Genomic DNA, 21,107 nt, shown 5'->3' on the forward strand with positions numbered 1-21,107 from the left:
TATCTGCCTCACTCTCTCTCTATATTCTGTCTGTTACCTCTTACGCCCCAACCACTTAACCGATTTTCCTGTTTGGTATGGAGATACTTTGAGTCCCGGGAAAGGACATAGGATACTTTTTATTATGGAAAAGGGACGGTTTCAATTTTCACGAACGCTGCGGGCGTTATCTAACATACAATACAGGTTGTTAGGGTGAACACCGTTATCCTTAAAACCATCAAACGAGCCCGTCAATTGACGATTTTTGGCTCAACGAAGCCTGCAGCGTTATCTAGTAAAAGTAATATATATCTAGTAAAGTCCTTAGAAAAAACTGACCATTGCTTTAAAGACCAGAAATCGATCATGGCTTATCTATGATTGCCACCATTTTTTTTTTAATGAAATAAGGGGGCAAACGAGCAAACGGGTCACCTGATGGAAAGCAACTTCCGTCGCCCATGGACACTCGCAGCATCAGAAGAGCTGCAGGTGCGTTGCCGGCCTTTTAAGAGGGAATAGGGTAATAGGGGAGGGTAGGGATGGGAAGGGAATTGGGGAGGGAATAGGGTAGGGGATTGGGCCTCCGGTAAACTCACTCACTCGGCGAAACACAGCGCTAGCGCTGTTTCACGCCGGTTTTCTGTGAGAACGTGGTATTTCTCCGGTCGAGCCGACCCATTCGTGCCGAAGCATGGCTCTCCCAAGTATACCATGATTGTGAAGCTTACTATACCATGCACCCGTTACTCGTTGGTAATTTTCAACAGTTCTCAGCATGGTCCATTCAGGCAATTTTAAAAATAACCTCATTTTTCCGCTGTCGTAGGCGTATTACGGTGCGTCCACATTTGTATCATTTGCGCGATCAGATCTCCGATCAGATCTCCGTCGCGTATCATCGAAGCACACACATGATCGGCAGAATGATCTAACAGGCGTCCACACTATAATACGCATACTTGATAAGGCGCGATGATCGCGAAGGAGATCTGATCGGAGATCTGATCGCGCAAATGATACAAATGTGGACGCACCCTTACTACCGCATACTTTGTTTCACATGTAAATGTTTTTGTAAGCGTTAGACCCAATGGAGCCTTACGTTTTTAAATGTTCCACATAACTTCTATTGTTACTATGAAGTATCATATTCGGAAGCGTCTTTAGACTTTTTCGTGTTTTTAGGTCATCCATGTTGAATCTTAAACAATAGGCATGGCACAAAAGTTAAATGCCACAATTATTTTCGCTAGCTCCTCAAAGAGAGAGAAAGAGAATTTACCGGCAGAGAGTTTATTGTGAGAGTGTCGTGAAAGAGATACTTTTAGAGTTTACTAAAAGAGAAAGTCTACTGGCAGAGAGAATTCACTGTGAGAATGTGCTGAAAGAGATACTTTACTCGTAAAGTTTATTGAGAGACAGTTTACTAGTCGAGAGTTTATTTTGGGAGTTTGTTAAAAGACTTACAAGCAGAGTATACTGGCAAATAGAGGTTATTTTGTGAAGATATATGAGCTACAAAATTATTTTAATTAGCAAGTTGAGTTTTACAAGAGTAGTTTGGCTGTGTCACGTTTTGTCTGCTTGTTTTTATGTTAGACACCATTTTATTCTTAGGGAAGTATAATAGATAATATTATTGTGAAAATGGTTAATAAAATTTTAGTTTCTGCGTATTGTATTTTTGGTATGCCACACGTAAATTAAACAGTTTGTGTCCGAACCCACAAAATTTTTTGTTGTTAAATTTTGAATCTTGTTCTAAATCATCTAAACAAAATAACTACATTCATAACTCAAGACGTAATTTTTTGTGGGTGTACACGAATGCTTAACAGCGTCCAATTTTTACCTGCCAGAAAACTTAAACGACGAAAAGCCAAATAGCCTTGACGTTTTGTGTGTACGACCCTTATTTTCCTGTTCTGAGGTACGACCGTTCATGGTACTGTACCTCGTTAGATAAACTGAAATTGATCAAGTTTCGGTTTGGAGGTAAACATGTTTTTTATTTGTTTATTTTCCGATGATTTTTTTTAATTGAATAAAAAATGTGAAAAAATGAATTAAATGAGTTAATGATAATTTTTAATAAATGAATTGTGTTTGTTTAAATATTAAATACAGAATATGTATACAGTAAAATGAGATAATTTCGCTAAATCAACACCAATACACCGCAACAATTAATATTGCCGCCTCAGTTCACAATTTATTACCACAATACTCATAATGCCTCCCACATCAGTCCAGCTACGCACTAGTGATTATACAGTGCCCAAGAGTGTGCGCAGTTACAGAACAGCAATTTTTTTTCGTTATGACGTAGATATAAACTGTAGTAAAAACCCAGTTTTACACCGGTTTCATGGCTCAGCTACGGAACTAAGAGTGATTTTATAATGCCCAAAATGTGCGTTGAACATAATAGCATTTTTTGGCTACGACTTTTAACAGCTGTAGTAACCCAGTTTCACGGATGATCGACACGACTGGTGAGAGCATTCGCAGGACTGACATTTTACATACCCAACCGAAGCATGGTTGGTCCACTACAACGTCATCTATACTAATATTATAAATGCGAAAGTATGTCTGTCTGTCTTTTACCTCTTTATTTCCAAACCACTGAACCGATTTTGCTAGAATTTTGGTATGGGGATACTTTGAGTCCAGGGAAAGGTAAAATATACTTTTTATTTCGAAAAAATATACGGTTCCCGCGCGATAAACGAGTTTTAATATATATAATATAAACGATAAAGAGTCTAAATATAATTCTTTAGATAATGTTGTAGTTGACCAAACAGCGTATTCTATATATATAGTATATTAGTAATTCAGAATCGTGCAAAAGTTTGTCTGAAAGTTGGAGGTTCTGAAAGGAGTGTATTACAATGTCTGAAATCACAACTTCTCGCTCGCTCGAAAGATGTTTCATTGAGGCTATAAAGCAGATAAGATTTCCACAACATATTATTATGATGGCACAACAATGTTTGCCTAATCGACTAGTTGTTCGCAAAATATATTATTTTCAATACCTGTACGTAATTTCGCGATTTAGAATAACCATACACGGTTATTACTTTTTAACGGGCAAAAAACACAAGCAATCCAGACGTCTTCCGGTCGTGTCATCTGGCAACACAGGAACGCTAGCAACACCGGATTTCCTTCTCTCTTCTCATCGTCCTAGGCCTAGGACGCAACATTTTCTTTTCTTCAACGTAAATAATTTTATTTATCTTATATTTTACTTTTACATCTAACTTCTTATACAGTCCACAAGTTTAAAGTAATAACACAAACAATACCATCTTCGGCTCGTTTCTATACATTAATGCTTTAAAATTATTATTGAAGAAATTAACTTAATTATTGTACTCCAAATAAACGAAATGATCCTTTTAGTATTATTTTACCACCAATTTCCTCCCGATAAGAACAATCTAAGCACCAAGTTGCATAATATTAATTTTCTAACCATTTACCCGTAATATTCCCGTTTAAGCACTCGCTAAAGTTTTGCATAAATAATGTACTAGTGTGTAGCAAGTTGTTGATCTTGCCTTCCTGAATAATTACCGTCTGCATTGTTCTACAGTTTATACATACTGTGTACAGTATGTACAGTTCAACAGTATTTGAGGAAATAATGTTTTGTGGTTAGAAAGACGAGCGGCGTTGTAGTAAAAATTAAAACGCTATGTCGTAGTAAAGTAGATTGAAAAGAGCTACGTCGCGTCGTAGAATAAAGCTACGTGGTAGCATGTTCGGGTGGACCACAGTCTCACAAAACGGATATAAAATAAAGATCGTTTTAAAAGAGATTGTTTTGAAATGCCCAATGGAAGGGTAGGGTAACTCTCTCTGGACTTGCAAGTATCCATTTTGTTTATGAAATAAGGGGGTAAACGAGCAAACGGGTCACCTGATGGAAAGCAACTTCCGTCGCCCATGGACACTCGCAGCATCAGAAGAGCTGCAGGTGCGTTGCCTGCCTTTTTAAGAGGGAATAGGGTAATAGGGGAGGGAACTGATGGGAAGGGAATAGGGGAGGGTAGGGAAGGGAATAGGGTAGGGGATTGGGCCTCCGGTAAACTCACTCACTCGGCGAAATACAGCGCTAGCGCTGTTTCACGCCGGTTTTCTGTGAGAACGTAGTATTTCTCCGGTCGAGCCGGCCCATTCATGCCGAAGCATGGCTCTCCCACGTATAAATCCATGGATGGTGATTATTTGTTACTATCAGGTATACTCTATATATAATAAAAGATTCCTCGTCCCATATAGTATGATGATTATTTTTTTATTGCAGGCGGTCTACGTCATATTGAATACTCCTCACACACAGGAGCTGGAATAGTGATGATGATGAGAGCTCGTCGTTGAAGCGACATATTTAATAGCAGAAAGGAGTGCGAGTGATGCGGTTATGTACTATATCACTTGCTGACACATCCTTCGCTAGGGTTGACACTTTCAAATATAAACACAGGATTATATTTTTAAAAGAAAAGTTCAATAATCTAAAAGAGAGAAAACAATTGTAGACGGACTTGTTCAATACTGTCAAAAGCCAAAATTGTATCGTTAGATTTTTAACTAATGCATTTCCCGTAGCCGGCAATCGATCCAACTAGTTTTGGTAAAAAAAAAGGTACATACAGGCGAACGTATTACCTCCTCCTTTTTGGAAGTTGGTCTGAAATACCATTTACTACTAGTAATAATAATGTAGCAATAACTACAACTACAATATTTAGTGTAAAAATAATGAACATTAGATTGAAATAGAACATAATATTACCCCTTTTAATAATAAAAAAGTTACACAACGTTATGAAATTTTGCTATCACTAGACACATACATTATCGTTAGCATAAATCTTAAATAAAAACATAATTGATTATAACAGCTGCTCCGTAATTTTTGGATTGTGGCAACCCTAAGTAATGTACGATATTAGAGGGCCGCGTTTGGGTTACAGCTAATATTGTATCTTATCTTCTGATCATCATCATTTGCTTGCCGGTTATTAAAATCTGAAAATCAATGACTATTAAGGTCAATTCTGGCTGCAACGCGACGCATAGATGCATTTCTAAATTTGTATGGATTTAACAGATATGCAAGATGTCTCACGCAATCGAAATCTGCCAATTCCGTACAAATTTAGAAATGCGTCCACGCGTCACATTGCGGTCTAAATTGACTCTTACTGATGGAAAAATAGCTTTGTTCACACTATGCCATTTTTTGTTCATCAAGGGCATGCGTTATAGCGCAGATCCTATGACACTTTTCTTTCAACGCGGGTGGATTTTGACGCATTCAATTATTGAATATGCCAAACGAAAGTTGAATAAAAAGATGATGACGAAAATTGAAGATGAAAATTCATAGTGTGGACATAGCTTGTAGTTAGTACACTGTACATTGTACAGTGACAGTTTTTGATTAATATCTGAAAAATTAGTATGTTTATTCTACTTGTAAGTGCTATACAATCTTTGATTACAAACAAAGTAATCCAGCATAAAATATACATCAACAAGTTACAAAGGTGTGAATAAAATAAGTGCATTTTATATTTATAACGTAAAGTAAACGTTTAATTAATTCAATTCACGGTGCAAAATAAACATTTAATTATTAACGGCAATGCGGATTTGTAAATATCCGTAAAATGCACCGTAGATACGTTGTAAAATAAATAAAGTTACGTAAATGTACGGGATAAGCTCGTGCTATCCGCATGCGCACTCCTGGACTATACGGGAGAAATACTCGTGTGTTTACACTTTAAAATACGCCATTTTATGAATCTATTAAGATATTAAAGTGTCCTGACACCAATCATAAATAGTCGAGGAGGCGACGATAGTTTCACAATAAAATTTTATGCCATTCGATTATTCGATTTTGTATACAGTAAGCCATATTTCCATACTTAATATTATACTTGCGAAAATGTTTCTGTCTGTCTGTCTGTCTGTTACCTCTTCATGCCCGAACCTCTTAACCGGTATTGCTGAAATTTGGTATGGAGATACTTGAGTCCCGTAAAAGGACATAGGATCCTTTTTATCTCTGAAAAATGTATGGTTCTCGCGCAGTAAACGAATCTTGGTGCAACAAAGTTGCGGGCGTCACCTTGTTCAAAGATAACTTTTAGTCGATATATACTTTAAAGTATTATACTTAAAATAATCAACAGGAAAAGTTTATTTGTTTGTTTGAACGTACTAATCTCAGGAACTACTGGTCCGATTTGAAAAATTCCTTTAGTGTTAGATAGCCCATTTATTGAGGAAGCCTATAGGCTATATTTTATTACGCTAAGACTAATAAGAGCGAAGAAACTGGAGCAATTTTTCTGTTATTTGGCACAGATGAGAAGTGGACCACGTAAAGGATCATAGGCTATTTTTTGTGGACGAATTTGTCTGTTAAATATCTAATTTACGCGGGTGAAGCCGCGTGGAACGTCTTTATATAAACGTAATCAGAAATATACTATTGTATTATCATACTTTGAAATATTTTACTTTGTATAAGAATATAACAGAATCATAAAAATCCAAACCATTCTACCGCAGTGACATAGTTAAAATAGTCTTGAGAGTCATAATAATGAAGATCAAATTTTCATACTACGACAACTATAAAGAAGAGATGCAAAATTCAATTTCGTATTTTGTAATTTATTTATTTTATCTTCTACTACGCAAGTATTTGTAATATTATGTACTCTATAATATAATATTATTGCATTAGAACGATATACTGTAAAAAACTATATCACTACTTTACGTTACTTGTTTTTGAGACAGTAGTTTTCGTCCAGTCTAGCTTTTTTTAAATAGCCATCAGGGTCATAATTATAGGACTGATTTCGTGTACGATACGAGTATCAAGCCTGATTGGTATTTCATATTATTCTCGACTGACTTTTTATATGACGTACGCGTTGCTATTGATATAGTAAGTTATATTTTATTTCTACAAAAATTCAGTCTACCTTTTAATCGTGAGTCGTGACTAATATTACATTTTCTCAAATTAATCGATAGGATAGATAAGTGGGGTAAAAGTGAGTGGGCTCTCGGACTACGTTGAAGATATGACACTTTATTGCGGAGTGTTTGTTTATCGCCACTCAAAATGGCGGCCTTATTGATGCCGTTTCCACAATAACTTCCTTGTTTTATAAAAATACTCGTAATTTCGAGTGTTTGAGAAAGGTCCAGGGTTTCCTCACCTGATATTAAGTGGAAATAGTTTTTGTGACTGTTAAAAATGGTCAGAAAATATATTGGGTTATTTTGGATATGCCCACATAAAGAGACTATACAGAGTGACGGCCAATTTTATCATGGAACACTTTTATATTACTAATTCGTGAGTTTTTTTCCTCCGTATTTCTTGATTTCGTTTCATGATTTTTTAACAACATCCCTCGAATGATGATGACTGCCAGCAGGAGAGCGAAAGCACTGTCATTACATAATATTAAAAGCCACCGTGTAATATGTTTTACACCAAGATAAGAAGGATTTCCCGGAAAAAGATTTTCGTGCCGATAACATCGAAATCCATAAATTATGCTACGTGAGCTTCGATTACCTGATTTGAATTCAGAAGGTTGTAATGTAATTACAAATTATTTTTATAGTGAAAGTGGCAGTTAAGTATACTTCAATAAGTACACTGTTAAATACTTGAGTACTACTCACTATATTAAAAGTTAATACTTACGTAAGGATACGTCATGTCTGAGTCTTAAAAGGTCTAAAGTTTGTGTGCCCTATTTGGGGCCAACACAACTTGTTTGCCTTTTTCAGGCGCATAAAACGATCTAGAGACCATTGAATTTATCGTGACAAAATTGTTGTCATATTAATTATGTGCTCTCCTTGCCTCGGGTCTTTTAAACTGAAACGCCAAAAACTGAAATTGCTCTAGCAGTTTTGGAGCTTATTTTGTTTTATATGCAGACAAGCCATGGCTTTGTATAGAAATTACCAAACAATAAACACTCTTGATATTATACATGGGAGAGCCATGCTTCGGCACAAATGGGCCGGCTCGACCGGAGAAATACCACGTTCTCACAGAAAACCGGCGTGAAACAGCGCTTGCGCTGTGTTTCGCCGAGTGAGTGAGTTTACCGGATGCCCAATCCCCTACCCTATTCCTACCCTCCCCTGTTCCCTTCCCTTCCCTTCCCATCCCTACCCTCCCCTATTACCCTATTCCCTCTTAAAAGGCCGGCAACGTACATGCAGCTCTTCTGATGCTGCGAGTGTCCATGGGCGACGGAAGTTGCTTTCCATCAGGTGACCCGTTTGCTCGTTTGCCCTCTTATTTCATTAAAAAAATAAATATTACAACGGGTTACGAGTTACAAGTCAACAGTAATTATCTTTAAAATAATTGTATTGTGTAATCAACATTTTTGACACCAGATTAGAAAAATTTATGTAGTAGATTTATGCAAATGGTTACTTAGGTTGGGTTGCACCAGAGGCGTGGTTAAAGTTAAAGTTATGGTTATAGTTAAGGCTAAATTTAACTTTAACTTTAACCTTAACTAAGGCCGGAGAAATTGACAGATGACAGCTGGTCCAACAAGGTTATAAATGAACGTGGGCGAGAGCGCTGCTAGTAAAGGAGAACTGCCAAAAATGGCGTTTTTGTATGATGACAGCGTTAGTTCCTTTTTTCGCCACGTGCATTTAAAACCTTGTCGAGCTCTATGGTTATGGTTAAATATGGCGCCTTGATGGCGTCCATTTGTAACTTTAACTAAAGATTTGACATTTTGCATTGTAGTTAAAGTTACAGTTATAGTTAAAGTTAGTTGGTGCAACCCAACCTTAGGGCTCATTTTTACTTTGGAAATGAATATGGCCACTCTAGTGGTTCCATTTAGCCGGATAAGGTTAAGCGAGGTTCGAATTCGAGATAACTCGTTAAAAGTTAGATGTTTTAACTGGCTCGGTTAAGCTGCAGCGATAACAGTGATTTTATCGGAATATGCTCGCAGCTTCACTTTGTTCATGTGGTGAGATTCACAATGAGTAAATTATTATCGTTGTTAATATCCATACTAACATTATAAATCGTAAAAGTGTCTGTCAGTGCCCTCTTCACGCCCAAACCGCTGAACCGATTTTGCTGAAATTGGTATCTTTTGAATTTGGTAGAGCTTTACCAAATTACTTTTATAGATTCTTTGAGTCCCGGGAAAAGACATAGGATACTTTTTATCTCAGAACAATGTACGATTCCCACGCAATGAACGAATTTTGGCGTAACGTAACGTAACGTAATTATTAATATAGTGGGGATTTTTATAATTTTTATGTTTTTATGTAAAAGTAAGGTGCCCATTAAAAAGAAGCGTTACGGATCCGTTTGCAACATTGCTGAATAGGAATTAATTTGGTATTACATAAGATCAACATAAGATAGTATTAGTAATTTTTAAGTATTATTATTGTAAGATGTTATACAAAATAAATGTATCTTTCTTTCTTTCTATCTAACGGAGTTGCAGGCATCATCTTGTTAATAATAAAGCCCGGTTTGTATGTGGGAATTATTTTCTCTCTTCCTTTAATCTCATCTAGATGGAAAACAGTTTTATATGCCCATTTGCTACAAGGATTTATTGTAAGACAATCCTGACATGCATTGTCCTAGCCGTAATTGGAATATTTAACATTGGTTCCAACGCGGCAATTGAAGGCATGACCATTGAAGAGCCAAGCTTTAAATCATTTACCTTCTAAGCTAACAACAAGACTACAGAATATATTATTTTTAGCTAAGAAGATCTTTGTTAAAAGGATCTTTACTGAGACTTAGCACAACGACGCTTGAAGATGTAATAATTTGCATTATATTATGCAGCGCTGCGTATCCTGAAGCAACGCATACATTTTATATCGCAATTGAAAACGTGCGTGAAACGCCACGTCGCGACGTTATTAGGCATCCATTACACGCTCATGCAAGCGACAGTCAATTCCGTCAATCATGAATTATCTTTGACTGATGGTGACTGATGGACTGACGAATGGTATTAGACGGTCACTCAATTCTCTTCAGTTTTATGTCAGTCAAAGCCAACATTTTCAAAGGTATACGTTTCTAATTTTTTTCCTATTTTGTCGGATATGACAACACTCACTCAAAACTCGTGACTGATGGTTGCATGAAGCAAAAATCAAGATATCCAGATTTTCATCAATCAACTTCGTGCAACCGTCTGTCACGCTCTTACACGATATCCATCAGTTATAGCTATCACTGTGGTAAAACTGACAGCAAAACCTACCGTGTAATGGCATCCATAGACTAACCCTTATGTCTGTAGCGTCAAAGATTGCTTTGCATATTCATGCTTTTAACTTGTAATTTTCATTAAAAAGGATATACTCGTAAAACTCACTATAAAAAGTGAATCAAATATGCACTGATAGCATATCTCGAGTATTCTTTGTCTAAATTATATTACATTTTATATTAGGATGGTTATGAAAATTATAGTCTTGAAATGTAATTTGTAGCGAAAACTCCAAAATGGTATAGACGACACACGACTTTAGATTACTGCATACATTTTTATAAGCGATATGGTGCCTTGAAGCCTAATTTTTATAAGCAATATGGTGCCTTGAAAACTACTTCAAACCAATAATATGCTTGGCTTGTTTTCTGAAAGTTGGCGATAACATCAATTATTTAATACCAGTTAAGTACAAAACCGAAGTTGCAATACTATAACCTGTAGAACAAGTAAACATACACCGAACTACGGCTCGATATTTCCACGTTGGAAACTGGATATTCCGTTGAGTTGTTTTTGTGTACTTGGAGTATGGTTACTGAGCCCCTAGCCAAGACATTTTTTTTAATCGCTTCTTTATCGCTTCTTCATAGAATCGTCGATCAAAATGTGTGGAATTGACTTAACATAGGGGAATGTCGACTTTATTTTATCGAACACTTTTGTTTATTTCGTGTATTTTGGTCAGCGATTCTATAAAGAAGCGATCAAGAAAACCTGTAGGCTAGAGGCTCTGGTTATTTCAACGTTGGAAACTGGATATTCCATCGAGTGATTTCTGTATACTTTGGCTATGGTTACAAGATAAACTCTTTTGACCAAGAATTACTGAAAACTGGGGCCCAAATCGTTCGATTTTTATTAGGTTTCAGGTTTTCAGTTTCAATGGTATACGATTTCGCAGATCTGCTAGAAATTCGAACTGAGAATAGAGATATTATGAAAATTTGACCCATGGGAATGGCAATTCCAATTCGATAATAATGTATTCAAGCAATATTTGCATTTACGTGGTGTACCGACCAAGAAATGTTATTTTCATTTACTGGGTATGAAATAAATATTTATAATATTACTAAATGACGCCCGCAACTATGTTGCGCCAAAATACGTTTATCGCGCGGGAACCGTACATTTTCCGGGATAAAAACTATCCTATATCCTTTCCCGGGATTCAAAGTATCTCCATACTAAATTTCAGCAAATTCCGTTCAGCGGTTTGGACGATAAGAGGTAACAAATAGACAGACAGACATTTATATATTTATATATATAAAAATGGATTTCCAATTGTGTTAGTAACGCTAAAACTTGAAAACGGCTGAACGGATTGGGCTGATTTTAGTCTTAAAATATTCGTAGAAGTCCAGGGAAGGTTTTAAAGTGACACAAAGTTCACCGGGACAGCTAGTATTAGTATAGATATACAGATTATAATATTAGTATGAATCTTTAGAACGTTTAAAGTTCATTAGGGCTTGGTTTAACCCAATTAAACTTTTTAATGTAAGTATAAATATTATCAGCCTACCACAGCTTGAAATTGCAACATATTTTGTCACTTTTTTTAACGTATCTAGTTTGTCGCACCACATCTCAACAAAGATCAAACTTAAAGGATACCAAGACATCCGGGTCCGGACGGTCCGACAATTGACGTATTAATCTGGTCCTGTAATTAATGAGGGTCCCGCAGAAGGTGTGACGCAGGCTGCCGCAGCCAGTTCCCGCCCTACCGCCGCGCCGGCCGCCCGCCTAGCGCCGCCCTAAGTGCTACGAACACGATTTTGTTCTAACGCTATTCGATTTTGCATCGTGATTTTTGTTTTTTTTTTTATTGAAAACTATTTTTCGGTAAGATATTTTAATTATGGTTTTATTAGTTACGTCTTGTGGTAGTTTTTTGTGGATTTTTACTGTGTTAAAGTTTTTTGTGGTAGCTTTTGAGTCATATTTTAGAAAATATTTAAGTGTTCCTTTGAGGATTAATAACGCGGACGCTAAATAATTACGGTACTTATAACCATCTATAATTATTTCGTAATTAATACGTATACTACCTCAATTTGGCCCAGTTATAAAAAATAATGATTGCCATAGTATTTTATCTTTCTGTGTCCAATTATATGAAATATTTTGTACATTTTTGTTATTTGATTTTATTATATCAAAGCGCACGGAGTGCGCGGCCAAGTTCCAGCAAGCCGCGCGCATTCTACTTTAATTAATATATCTATGAATCTCCAAAACAATAATTTGTTTACGCTAGACGAAATCGCGGACTTAGCACTGTGAAGCTAACCACTGAGCCATAGAGATCGTAAAATAACTAATAGAAACCGTAGTAGGATATCGTGGTTTACAGTGATTCATCATACACATTTAGCAAAAAAGGAAATAGTAAAATGTTCTTTTTATGATTCTTTGTTTTTTTTTAATTAAATATAAAGGCAATGTATAAAAATGATGATCGTCGAAAATTATTTTGTCGCACTGTAGTTACTTGAATGTTGTCTATAGTCTTATGAATATACCTAGTCGACATATCAATTTTCAGGTCAGTTTATCAGGACTAGATGACGTCCGCAACTCCGTTGCACCAAATGAGGTTTATCGCACGGGAACTGCACATTTTTCCGGATAAAAAGCATCCTATGGACTCAAAATATCTCCATACCAAATTTCAGCAAAATCAGTTCAGAATTTTGGGCATGAGGGTGTAACAGACAGACAGACATTCACATTTATAATATTAGTATCTATGTCCATGGTCGTGACATAACAAGAGCGCGTATCATGTCTCTTAAGTCCTCTCGCGCTGAGTGGCTTTTAGAGTCAGGTTTCCGGGATAAATGTTTTTCTCTTTTGCCAACGTTTCCCGTGCAAGTGCCTCTAGAGCGGCATGTTAGTAGTTATAACATAGGGACAATTCCTCGAGGAAACGTTCACACTAATTGTATCTTATCTTATATCTTTAAACGAGCAATTCTTGTATATAAATATATAATTGGAATCTCGGAATCGGCTCCAACGATATCCGTGAAATTTAGTATATAGGGGGTTTCGGGGGCGATAAATCGATCTAGCTAGGAATCATTTTTAGGAAATGTCATTTTATTCGTGTTTTATCGAATACCGAGCAAAGCTCGGTCAAATAGCTAGTAATTTTAATGGGCACACTCAGTGATTTTAAGTTTTCTATTTCGTTTAATGAAGAAACTTTTGTAATGAATGGCACGAAAGGTGACAATGACAGAATATGAGCTGAGCGGTGGTGGTAAAGTCCCGACGTTCAAAAAGTTCATTCCTGCCTACAACAGTTTAGACGTGGGAGAGCCATGCTTCGGCACGAATGGGCCGGCTCGACCGGAGAAATACCACGTTTTCACAGAAAACCGGTTTGAAACAGCGCTTGCGCTGTGTTTTGCCGAGTGAGTGAGTTTACCGGAGGCCAAATCCCCTATCCTATTCCCTTCTCTTCACATCCCTACTCTTCCCTATTACCCTATTCCCTTTTAAAAGGCCGGCAACGCACCTGCAGCTCTTCTGATGCTGCGAGTGTCCATGGGCGACGGAAGTTGCTTTCCATCAGGTGACCCGTTTGCTCGTATGCCCCCTTATTTCATTAAAAAAAAACAACACTGTATATAAATAAAAATATGATTTTAATTTTGTCAATCTCGCTAAAACTCAAGAACGGCTGAATCGATTTGGCTTATTTTAGTTTTGAAATGTTAGTGGAAGTTCAGGGAAGGTTAATATTAGGTTAGGAGGAAAGTGATAAAAAGTTCACCGGATCATCTAGTATTAAATAAAACAATTTGAGGTTGAGATGCTTTTAAAACTATGGGTATGAATTGTTCTTGAAGCGTTTAAATATTGCAATAAAAATCTTTGTTAATTTATCAATATTTGATATTAAATCTACAGTAAATGAATTAAATTACAATAGAAAATAGTTATAGAATCTAGTTGCTCGAAAATCTCAATATTCAATATGCTAAGTTCTAAGTTTCTAACACCCGAAAGTTTAGGGTTAACAAACGAATCCGAGCCTAAGTTTCTGTCAGCCCCCAGTCTCCACGTTGATTTAATTAAAAGTTGCAAAACTTTTATACCTTTACAGGTATTGTATAAACTTAATAACAATAATAATTAGATTTCGCCAAATTTATTATTTTACTAGATGACGCCCGCAACTTTGTTGCGCCAAAATTCGTTTAACGTGCGGGAACCGTACATTTTTCGGTATAAAAGTATCCTTTCCTTTCCAAGGACTTAAAGTATCTCCATAGCAAATTTCAGCAATTCGGTTCAGTGGTTTAGGCGTCAAGAGGTAACAGGCAAACATACAGACACACTTTCACATTTTTAATAAACTAGTATTGATATTGCGTGATATTTTTATTTTTAAAATTAGAGGTACTTTAAACCTATCTGATGTTATTTTATCTGTAGTCTGGGCCTGGAATATTGTAGCATTTTATTTTATGCATTTCTAAAAAATAATAATATGACGCCTACACCGTAGAAGATCTACGAAACTGCAACGAAACTGCAGGTCTACTACGAAACCGTTTTGAGACTCAAACAATCGGACGAGAATACCGCGTCCTGCTCTAACAACGTCATTTCACGTTTGTTAGAGTAGGATGCGGCATTCTCTTGATTGATTGAGTCTTAAAACCATTTTGTGGTACGGGCTCTGGTACGCTGTAGAATATCTACGAAATGCTACGCCGTAGCTCAGCTACGTGAACACGTAGATGCTCTACGAAAACTAATTTTATTCTTATTCAAACCGAAGGCGCGGAGGCTTTAAATGTGCGAATACATTACCGGCCGCGTTTAAATCAACGCTTATCTGGAGAAATGAGTGCTGAAGTTAGGATCTTTTATTTGAATTGAAATATAGAGGTAGAAATATCTTTCTCTTCCATCTTTTCTATTTCTTCTATCTCTATCAAAATTTTCTTTAGCAAATCATACAGTAATTTAAACACTAATTGTAACTTGGCTTTTTTTATTTTTCTAATGATTAAATATAAAATTCTTACATTTGACGGAATATACAGGTTTTTTAAAATCCATACTGATATTACAGATGCGAGAGCAGGTCTGTCTTGCTGTCTGCTGCTTTTTCACTCCCACACCGCTAAACTTATCGTGCTGAAAAGTATGGGGATGCTTTGTGTCTCGGGACTGGGCATAGAATACTTTTAATCCTAAAAATTTACGGTTTCTATGCGACAAACGAATCTTGGCGCAGCGGACTTGCGGGTCATTTAGTAAAATTACTAGCTGTCTCGGCAAATGTTGTTTTGCCATAAAATGATTTTCCCTGTTTTCCTGCTTTTCACTTGAAGTTTTTTCAGATTTTTTTTCTATAGACCTCACGGAGCACGAGACCTTTCCAACGAATGCAAAACCGTGGAAATCGATTCGTGTGTTCTGGAGTTATAGCGTCAGGAAGGAAAACCCTACTTATATTTATAAATTAGATATTATACTTATTTACTTTAACTACATACTACCATTATACCACTACTTCGTATATCAGAATCTGCCTTGAATCTGTCAAAAAATGGAAAAAGAAATTGACGCTACCAATATTGGGGAAATTGGAGCAAAATGTTTGGAACTTTTTTTCCTTAAAGCGGCTGATTCTGTGTGCGATACATGCATTTTTTTAATGAAATAAGGGGGCAAACGAGCAAACGGAAGTTGCTTTCCATCAGGATCACCTGATGGAAAGCAACTTCCGTCGCCCATGGACACTCGCAGCATCAGGAGAGCTGCAGGTGCGTTGCCGGCCTTGTAAGAGGGAATAGGGGTGGATAGGGATGGGAAGGGAAGGGAATAGGGTAGTAGTAGTAAGTAGAGAAAGGAATAGGGTAGGGGATTGAGCCTCCGGTAAACGCACTCTCTCGGCGAAGCACAGCGTAAGCGCTGTTTCACGCCGGTTTTTTGTGAGAACGTGGTATTTCTCTGGTCGAGCCGGCCCATTCATGCCGAAGCATGGCTCTCCCAAGTATGACATATAATGTAAAAAAAATATCCAATGATTATGTATATTTTTTGAAAATCTCCCATCCTTTGCCACGAAATTCTGGTAAACGAGGTTAGTTACCACCACTGAGACGTAACCTCGTCGGTTCTACACAACTCGTACTAACGTAAACTCGTAAAATCAATCGTATGAGATTCACCGAAAGCTATCCGCGAAGTAATTAAACTTTGGTATTAGCCCGCCGATGTCGAGCATGTTTGGATTTCCTTTAATTATTTTCAGGCATGTAAATAAAAGAAGCTTCAAGCTTAGTTTCGTCGTATATTTGTTATTGTTTTAATTTGCTGTTTCTTTATCTGTTTCTTTGTCCGCAACTGAGATTTTTGTCGCAAAGGAACCGTATATTTTTGTGGGATTACGCCTTTAGTCCACCGACGCTGCTGACTGCGAAACAGCGGCAAACCGATTTACTGTCTCATCCGCCACACGACAGTGTGTTATATTGCATCTCGCTCTATTGATGTTTCGCAGAGTTTTCGCAGTTCGCAGCGGCGGTGGACTAGAGGCGTTAAAGTTACCCTATGTCCCTTCTCTAAACTAAAAGTAATTTTACCAGATTTTCTAAAATCTTTCAGACTGAAATATTAAGCATATCATAAATAATATAAATAACGTGAATTTCAAAATGACGTGAGAGAATTTAATAGTAATTTACATGATTATTAGTAGTAAACATGATATTATAATAAAAAAAATACGAAATAAACAGTTGCATCTAAATATAAAGTCTAATACTACTATTTATTATAATAACTTATCACCTCTAAAAATAAAATCGGCCAAGTGCGAGTCGGACTCGCGCACAAAGGGTTCCGTACCGGTTTAGAGCGAAAGTAGGCAAAATATTGTGTTTCTTGTATGGCAGCGCCCTTAAATATTTTCTTAGTTAAAAATTTATTATTAATTATTAAAGTACAAATATAGTTAGGGATTTTTTGAAAATTTCAAGTGCTTAGCTATTACCATTATTGATTACGAGAGAAGAAACCTAAAAAAATCACGTTTGTTGTATGGGAGCCGCCCTTTAATATTAATTTTATTGCGTTTTTAGTATAAATTGTTGTATAGTGGCAACAGAAATATACAATCTGTGAAAAATTCAGAAGTGTAGCTACAGCGGTTCTTGAGTTACAGCCTGAAGACAGAGGGACAGACGGACAGACATCGAAATCTCAGCAATAGGGTCTCGTTTTTACCCTTTGGGTACGGAACCCTAATAACCTAATATATCACCCTAAAGTGACAGCTCACGCCCATAAACTATATTACGCTTAAACTTAATTAAGTCATTGATAGAGAAATTAATTTCTTAGGCTGGTGATAAATTTTACCAAATTACGTGGAGGGTTGAGTCGAGAATGTCGTGTACGCACATAATACGTGTTTCATCGTTAATATGCATATCGTTTAATAGAAATTTTAGCACATTGTATATTATCTTCTTCTTCTTTTTATATATAAAATTCTCGTGTCACAATGTTAGGCCGCGTACTCCTCCGAAACGGCTTTACTGATTTTTATCAAATTTTATATGCATATTCAGTACGTCTGAGAATCGGCTACTGGGTACTTTTTATATTGATAGTACATTATTTTGTTGAATAAATAGTTTAAAATTATTACAACTCGAGACTGACGGCGACCATTGTTTGTGCGACGGGATAGCGATGGACGTTGCCACGGTGACATACTTATTTCGATGGCCCCAACGAATAAACGTGCAAGAGCTCTTACCCAAATTTTTTTTTTGATTTTTCGTTTGCATGGACTATGATACACCTATATAATTTTGTTTGAATTTTTTTGACTTAAAATAACGATTTTATAGCAATGTAAATCTTTATTGTACAGAAAAAATAATAACATATATCACATCAATAATAAAACATGCGCTTATTGCAGATTATTTGTTTATTTGAGTTCACCAGAAAAAGCGTGTTAAAACAATCTGGCGCTCGTGTCTATCTTTCCCTTTGGGTTATAACTCTTGCACGATTATTCGTGTAAAAATGCAAGCGACTTCTACCACTAATGTCTCATTGTAGATGGCCAAACTTTGAATATATTAATCACAGCTACTCTATTATCTTTTACTAACTTCTCTTGTCTTTTCTGCTTTTGTAAAGGTTATTCGAAGAGCTATTGTAAAGTTTATCACAAGAGCTGCTGGTGAGTTGCCGGTCTTTTTAAGAGGGAATACGCTCTCTTCTTGAAGGTTTGTAGATCTTATAGGTCCGGAAATACTGCTGGTGACAGTTCATTCCAATTTTTACAGTGCGCGGCAGAAATTTACGCAAAAAAAGCACGGTGGAAGCTGCCACTCATCAAGGTTATGAGGATGGTATATTTATAACGTGGAACGATGGCGAAAAGTTGTAGGAGGTATGATTCCGAACAGTTCCCCAGAGCACTCCCCGTGATACAACCGATTGAGGATGCAGAGTGAAACTATTTCCATCTCGGCGTAATTCCAAGGGGTCTAGCCTGTTTGAAACACGATGGAAGTCAACAATTCGAGCGGCCCTTCGTTGGATACGATCCAAAGGGATTTATTGGTATTTTGGGGTCTCTGCCCAGATATGAGAACAGTATTCCATAACATGAGGCCGATCCTGCATCTTGTAGAGTTACAGAAACGATGGCGTGCATTGGTCAAGACTGAAATACTGTCTCGTCCTGTTAAGAACAGGATCAGAAAAGTATCGTCTACCCAATTCAGAGACTTTCTCCTGTGAATTCTCTATTTTAGACATAAGATACTAAGACATAGACTCTCGATGACATTTAGCCGAGAAATATGGTGGAAGCTGGTAGATAGGGCATCACCTGTACTATCATCCGCATAGCAAACCCGATCAAAGGCCTTCGCAATGTCCAAACTAATAGCCAATGCCTCTCCTCTCCACACAATCACCTGAGCCCAACGATGAGTTTGGTACGCCAAGAGATAACCAGCCAAGCGACCCATACTGTTTGTCGTGTTTATCTCTTTGTAATGTCTGGCTGCCCAAGTATCGAAAGAGCTGATAATGGATTCCATTATCTTCGAGATGTTTTAGCAATTGGTCTGTAGTTGAAAGGATTTGAGCGGTCACCTTTTTTGGGGATCGAGTACACTAAGGCTGCCTTCTAAGAAGCCAGGACAATGCCAGAAGAGTAGGAGAATCAAAAACGACGCGTTAAGACCGGAACCAACTCTCGAGCACACTTTTTTAACACAATAGGAGTAATAGGAGGGATTTCGTCAGGCCCACTCGACTTTTGGATATCAAGGGCACGCAGGGCTATTCACACTGAGCGCTGATGTAACCTTATATCCGATACGATACCCCTGCATCGTGGTATGGTCGGCAGTTTTTATCCCAAGGTCATCAAGGGTCGAGTTTGACGCAAGGAGCTTACCCAGAAGATCGTCTTTGTATTTTGCGTCGTGGGCTAACGATCCATTTCCTACTTGTAGGGATGGTAGGATGGCTTTCAAAAATACCCTTCAATAGCTTAGGCCAGAGACCAGAATTCACGGGTTCCCAAAGAAGGGCACTCGAGTCTCTTACCGATACTATTGACGTGCTGTTTCTTTGCCCGATTGATCTCTCTCTTGAAGGATCTACTCCATTTTATATGTATGTGTCCACGCATAAACGCGAGGTAGGTCAATATTTATCAACAACAACAATAGGTCAACAATATTTTTTACTGAACCGCCAACAAGAAAATATTAGCTAACTAGACTTTCCACGCGGCCTCACCCGCATAAATGAGAAGTTTTACGGAAACCGTTCATTTTCCCGCAAAAAATAGCCTATGTTCTTTCACATCATGGTCTACTCTACATCTGTGCCAAATAACTTAAAAATTCATCCAGTAGATCGCGAGATAAGCGCCTTCAAATAATTTTCCCGGTTTTTTCTACATTTTCCTATGTTTCTTCGCTTCTATTCGTCTGAGAGTGATAATTTATAGTTTATAACCTTCCTCGATAAATGAACCATCTAACGACGAAATAATTTTTCAAATCGGACCTTACAGGTTCCTGAGATTGGCGCGTTCAAACAAACAAACTCTTCTACTTTATAATATTAGTATAGATTTACATTTTATACCATACACTAATAAGGCCGTATTACATGAATAATGAATCAACTTCTTAACACTAATATACGGGCTTTTATCTTTACACACATGTAAAAGCAAAAAAATATACAATAATAAGCGTGTAAATGACCAGAGCATGGCTCAGGAGGAAAAAAATATACGTGAAATAACCATGCAACATTTCACTGCACTTGTTGAAACTTCATTATTGACACGAATAAACGTGCATTGATACAATAGTGTTAACAAGTCTCATATTATTCACTAGAATAATAATTTAATATGGTTTTTCTTAAATATGTATTAAACTGTTAATATTTGATTTTAAATAAATATACGAGCAGAAAGATATTCTTTTTTCCCTTTAATTTGATTATACATTATATTTATATATTTATTATGTAGTCAAAGTTATGTGGTTCCAAACATTTTTTTGGCTTCCTGAAAAGTTGTCTTTTTTCGATTGCACGTTTATTCGTTGGGGCCATCGATTTAGTTACGTCAATGAAATAATACGGACGAAATACTTTATATGGCAAAGAAACGTTTGCCGGGACAGATAGTAATAATATATTACTCGTTTATATAACATT

The 21,107-nt window shown here is 36.9% G+C and overlaps 1 long non-coding RNA gene across 1 annotated transcript; it reads right to left on the bottom strand.

Annotated features, from left to right (window-relative positions):
- Window positions 1-919: 919 nt before the first annotated feature.
- LOC121731043 lies at window positions 920-19,647 on the bottom strand. The gene is made up of 4 exons (XR_006036182.1): window positions 19,637-19,647; window positions 18,440-18,447; window positions 1,762-1,768; window positions 920-1,020 (listed from the first exon to the last, which is right to left on the bottom strand). It is a non-coding gene; the product is annotated as an uncharacterized LOC121731043 (long non-coding RNA).
- Between the last annotated feature and the right edge of the window lie 1,460 nt (window positions 19,648-21,107).

The sequence above is a fragment of the Aricia agestis genome, chromosome 10, assembly GCF_905147365.1.
Source record: "Aricia agestis chromosome 10, ilAriAges1.1, whole genome shotgun sequence".
In the NCBI taxonomy this organism is placed as follows: Eukaryota; Metazoa; Arthropoda; class Insecta; order Lepidoptera; family Lycaenidae; genus Aricia; species Aricia agestis.